Genomic DNA, 6,224 nt, shown 5'->3' with positions numbered 1-6,224 from the left:
TTATTTATTTATTTATTTATTTATTTATTTTAAGTAGGCTCTACTTACATTCCCCAGCATGGAATCCAGTGCATGGCTTGAACTCACAGCCCTGAGATCAAGACCTGAGAGGAGATCGAGAGTCAGATGCTTGACCAACTGAGCCACCCAGGTGCCCCTATTTATCTTTTTCTTTTTTCTTTTTTCTTTTTTTTGGCTGGGTACAGTATACTTTATTGATGGTACATGACAAGTTAGGGCTCCCCAAGCCCCTCCCCTTCTTCAGGGGGTCTGGGATGGAAATAGTGGAGGTTGGAAGATTCTCAGTGTTTGGGGGGATAAGTTGGGGCAGGGATTCCCCAGCAGCTGAGGGCCTCTCTCTTTCCTCTTGCTCTGGCTGGGGCTGGTCGTCTAGGGGGCTCTTATTCCTTGGAGGCCATGTGGACCATAAGGTCCACCACCTGATTGCTGTAGCCAAATTCATTGTCATACCAGGAAATGAGCTTGACAAAGTGGTCATTGAGAGCAATGCCAGCCCCAGCATCGAAGGTAGGGAGTGGGTGTCACTGCTGAAGTCGCAAGAGACAACCTGGTCCTCAGTGTACCCCAGGATGCCCTTGAGGGGGCCCTCTGATGCCTGCTTCACCACCTTCTTGATGTCATCATATTTGGCAGTTTTCTCCAGGCGGCAGGTCAGATCCACGACAGACACGTTGGGGGTGGGGACACGGAAGGCCATGCCAGTGAGCTTCCCATTCAGCTCAGGGATGACCTTGCCTACAGCCTTGGCTGCACCAGTGGAAGCAGGGATGATGTTCTGGGCAGCCCCTCGGCTGTCACACCAGAGCTTCCCAGAGGGGCCATCCACAGTCTTCTGGGTGGCGGTGATGGCATGGACGGTGGTCATGAGTCCCTCCACGATGCCAAAGTTGTCATGGATGACCTTGGCCAGAGGAGCCAAGCAGTTGGTTGGACAGGAGGCATTGCTGACAATCTTGAGGGAGTTGTCATACTTCTCATGGTTCACACCCATCACGAACACGGGGGCATCAGCAGAAGGAGCGGAGATGATGACCCTCTTGGCCCCGCCCTTCAAGTGAGCCCCAGCCTTTTCCATGGTGGTGAAGACCCCAGTGGACTCCACAATATACTCAGCACCAGCATCGCCCCATTTGATGTTGGCAGGATCTCGCTCCTGGAAGATGGAGATGGACTTCCCATTGATGACAAGCTTCCCGTTCTCAGCCTTGACTGTGCCGTGGAATTTGCCATGGGTAGAATCATACTGGAACATGTGGACCATGTAGTTGAGATCAATGGCTCTCTGCTCTTCCCCGTTCAACAGACAGCCGCATCTTCAGGTGCAGTGCCAGCTGCGTGCCCGAGACACGATGGTGATGGTCGGAGTGAACAGATTTGGCCATATTGGGCACCTGGTCACCAGGGCTGCTTTTAACTCTGGTAAAGTGGATATTGTCGCCATCAATGAGCCTTTCATTGAGCCCCTATTTATCTTTATGCCAACATTATACCCTCTTAATTACTGAAGCTCTATAGTAAGACTTGAAATAATGTAGTATTAAGTCCTCCAACTTTGTTTTTCTATTTCAAAATTGTTTTGGCTATTCTCGTCCATTGAATTTCCATATGAATTTTAGAATTACCCAGTAAATTTCTAAAAATAAGAAAAAAATCCATCCTACTGGGACTTGAAATGGGATTGTATTGATACTATAGTTTTGGCAAAATCAGCAGTTACCTTATTGGCTCTTCTGACCAATGTGCATAGAATATCTCTTCATTTCTTTAGGATTTATTTGATTTCCCTCGAACACTTTATAATTTTCACTGTGTGGTGGTGTACATTTTTTTCTATCTTATTCTAAGTATTTCATATATTTTTTAAAGATTTTGTTTATTTATTTATGTATTCGAGAGAGAGCAAGAGAGAGAGCCTGGGGGTGGGGAGAAGGGGCAGGGGAGAGGGAGAAGCAGGCTGCTTGCTGAACAGGGAGCTCAATGGCAGACGCTTAACCAATTGAGTCACCTAGGTGCCCTAGTATTTCATATATATATATATATATATATATTTTTTTTTTTTAGTTATAGTTTCATGATTCTTTTTTTTTTAATTTCTTATCTTTTATAAACATATAATGTATTTTTATCCCCAGGGGTACAGGTCTGTGAATCGCCAGGTTTACACACTTCACAGCACTCACCATAGCACATGTGAGTGTCCATATGTCCATATGTGAGTGTCACCAATGTCCATAACCCCAAAACAGCATGGAGGTTCCTCAAAATGTTGAAAATAGAACTACCCTATGACCCAGCAATTGCACTACTGGGTATTTACCCTAAAGATACAAACGTATTTAAGTCTCTACACCCATCATGGGGCTTGAATTGTCAACCCTGAGATCAAGAGTCAAGCAACTGAGTCGGACAGACACCCTGTATTTCATACTTTTTAGTACTACCAGAATGGGATTTTAAAGATATATTTATTTTTTTTAAAGATTTTATTTATTTATTTGACAGAGAGACAGAGATCAGAAGAGAGGGAGCAAGCATGAATTGGAGGGACAGAGGGAGAAGGAGAGAGAATCCCAAGCAGAGTCTGCACTGAACATGGAACCCAACATGGGGCTCTATCTCATAACCCTGAGCCGAAACCAAGCATCGGGCACTTAACCCACTGTGCAACACAGGCACCCCTGGAAATAGCATATAAAAATTTAATTTGCTTATTGAGAGCATATAAAAATACAGTTAATGTTTGAATAGTGTTCTCTTTCCTGCAACCTTACAAAATTCACTTGGTTCTTGTAGCATTTTTGTCATTTTCTAGGTAGACAAACTTGTCATTTGTTAAGAACTGTTTTATTTCTTACTTTCAATCTGGATGGATTTTATTTCTTCTTACTGCTTTATTACACTTTATTACACTGACTGTATCATCCAGTACAATACTGAATAGAGCTTGTGAGACAAGTCGTCTTAACATTGCTCCTGATCTTAGGGGGAAATAATCAGTTCATTCACAAGTAATTGTGCTGTTAGCACATTAGAAATCCTTTGTTAGGTTAAGGTAGTTTCCTTCTAATCATAATTTTCTGAGTTTTTTTTTTATCAGGATTGGATGTTGATTTTGTCAAATGCTTTTGTCTTTATCTAAAGATATGATGATTTGTGTGTGTTAATATGGTAACTATAATGATTTGCACATCCTAAACGAACCTTGCATTCAAGAGCTAACTTCACTTGGTCATGATGTATTAGTGTTTTCACACCCTATAGGGTTTGATTTATTAAAATTTTGTCTAGAGGTTTTTCTTTAATCTATGTAAATGGGGATATATATGTCAATTTCTTAACATATAAAGTCTTTATGGTTTTGATATCAGGGTAATACTGGCTTCATACAATGAGTCAGGAAGTAGTCCCTCCTCTTCAATTCCTTTACAAGGTTGTGTAAAATTGTTATTTCTTCTAGCGATGTTTGGTAAAATTTACCAGTGAAATATCTGGGTCTGGATTTTTCTTTGTGGGAAGGTTTTTACCTACATATTCAATTATCTAACAGATATAAGGCCATTAAGGTTATCTCTTTCTTCGTAAGTGAGCTTAATAGTTTGCATCTTTTAAAGATTTGTACATTTCATCTACTAGCCCAGTTTGTTGGCTCGTATTTCTGCCACATGTCCATCAGTAATACTCTCCATAGTCAAACACATCATTCTTGTACTTTCCTGGAAACTACCCTTCCTGAGTCTTCCAACTTCCTGATCCAATCTGGACCTATTGACTTTTAGACAACTCCCAAACAGTTGTTTGTACTTTCCTTTCCTGCTCTACTGTGTCATTTCCATGCTTTTTTCATTCTTGTTTTACTCTCTAGTTTTCCTGGAGTTCATCATCCAGCTGCTTTCCACTTGAGCTTCTTAGAAGGCCCTTTGCCTCTCTCCCAAGATGTTTAGATTACAACTTTCTTCCCTGTTATGTCAACATCCCAGACATCCTTATTTCTTCCAAAATATTCATTGAAATAGCTCCTATTGGTTTCTCTCCCTTTCTTCTCATGGGTTAATAATTTAAAAAATGTTTTTACTGTCACCTCACCAACGTATTGGGAGAGAAACCTGTGTGTTCGATTAATCATCATAAAATTGGAACCCTGGCATTGCATTTGGAACAAGGGATATATCTTTGATTTTAACAAAGGAGAGAAAATTTGGTGCTGTGAAGATGAAGGGATTCACATCCATGGGCTTTAGTTTTATCAGTAAAATATGAGTCCCCAGCTGAGAGTGATGATGGAGGAAGGTCTGTAGGAAATAAGGCTTTTGGACAGAAAAAAGTCATCTCACTGAATAGGAATTACAGCAATCAGAGAAACATGTTATGGGCTTATTTGTGACCCCCAAATACATATGTTGGAGTCCTAACACCCAGTACCTCAGAATGTTATCATATTTGGAGATAAGGTCTTTAAAGAGGTGATTAAAACGAGGCTATGAAGGTGGGCCCTAATCTAAAATGGCTTGTGTCCTTATATGAAGAGGAAATTTAGACACACAGATTGGTATCAGACACATGTAAGCACAGCATGACAAATGTGAAGACACAGCATAGTCATTTGCAAGCAAAGGAGAGAGGACTGGAACAGGTCCTTCCTATGGCCCTGAGAAAACCAACTTGCCAACACCTTGATCTCAGACATCCAGCTTCCAAGTATTATGAAAAAATAAATGTTCAAGCCACTGTGAATTTTCTTCTGGCAACTCTAGCAAACTAATTCACATGGTCAAGTTCCTGGGCAGTGTTCAGTTCCAATCTAAAGTTTGTGATCATTTAAGAGAGTTTTAAACAGAAACTAATAATCCTAATTAAGTGATTTCTCTCTAGCAATATTCGGCAGTTCGGTGGGTTCCCAACAAAAGGCATATGATCCAGTTCATCCAGGGGATTTTTCAGGGAATATGCTGGAGAGGCAAAGACACCGAAGGTGTAAGGATTATCCAAATTAAATCATAAAGTACCCTCCACTTAGGGACCCAAGGCAGAAAATTAGCAGTTATACAAATGGTCACAAACTTGTGTTCTCTTAACCTCTTTCCACCACCATTACCCAAATATCAATACGTAATTGGATTATTTTAATAGCTACCAGGTCTTTCTATTCCTAGTCATTTCTTCTTTCAAGCCACTTTTCACAATGCTTCCCATTATTTAACTAAACATTTTTGATGGCTCCCCATTACTTACAGGACAAAAGCCAAACTACTTAAAGTGTCATACAAGAACTTTCACGTTCCTGTGCCTGCTTACATCTTCAGCCTCATTGTCTATCACTTCTGTTCCCCATTCAGAGACCCTATACTGCAACTAAACTACTGGCAATTCCATGACTAATCATTAGACTGTTCCTTCTACCTTTACTTCCTGTTCAAAGATCTCTTCTTCTGAAGTTTTTCCTGACTCTTCAGGTAAGGTTGACAAAATGGTCCTTTCCCTGGACTCTTATTATACCTTATACTTATATCCATGAAGCCAATCATCACGCTTATTATTTACATTGTGCATTTTATCCAGTGAGATAGTAGAGTCCTTGAGCTTAATGATCAATAGCACCAGAATGAGTCATTATAGATCTTCCATAACTATTTGCAAAGTGAACAACTGGATGACACACAGAGCCTTAGGAGCTGTATTACAGATAGAAAGGAGTGACTGTTCCTCATGTACAGGTTGGCATGGATGTATTTTATTACAATGTAATTATAATCAGCTGTGTGGCAATGAACTCTGTTGATAAAAAAAAGATTAACTTTATGACTGTGGAAGTAATAACTGTGAAGTTTCAAGGAGAAAATTCAACTGTTTCAATAGTATTGCTTTGACCAAGAACTGATTAAAACAAAGCTACACTTTTTTTTTTTAGATTATTTATTTGACAGAGATCACAAGCAGGCAGAGAAGCAGGCAGAGAGAGAGGGAAGCTCCCCGCTGAGCAGAGAGCCCGATTCGGGGCTCAATCCCAAGACCCTGAGATCATGACCTAAGCTGAAGGCAGAGGCTTTAACCCACTGAGCCACCCAAGCACCCCTAAAGCTACAATCTTTTTATTTCTAACAGCTAGTGTACTATATTAAAATGAATATGGTCTTTTGAAAAATCTTATCCTGAATTCTACCTTTATTAGCTGTGTGAACATGGGAATGTTGCTGACATTCCTGAGC

At 40.5% G+C, this 6,224-nt stretch overlaps 1 pseudogene; it reads right to left on the bottom strand.

Annotated features, from left to right (window-relative positions):
* Nucleotides 1-308: 308 nt before the first annotated feature.
* LOC123925307 lies at nucleotides 309-1,299 on the bottom strand (annotated as a pseudogene).
* Between the last annotated feature and the right edge of the window lie 4,925 nt (nucleotides 1,300-6,224).

The sequence above is a fragment of the Meles meles genome, chromosome 14 (assembly GCF_922984935.1).
Source record: "Meles meles chromosome 14, mMelMel3.1 paternal haplotype, whole genome shotgun sequence".
Lineage (NCBI taxonomy): Eukaryota > Metazoa > Chordata > Mammalia > Carnivora > Mustelidae > Meles > Meles meles.
The sequence above is the reverse complement of the archived record's forward strand: the minus strand, read 5'-3'. Positions and strand labels throughout refer to the sequence as shown.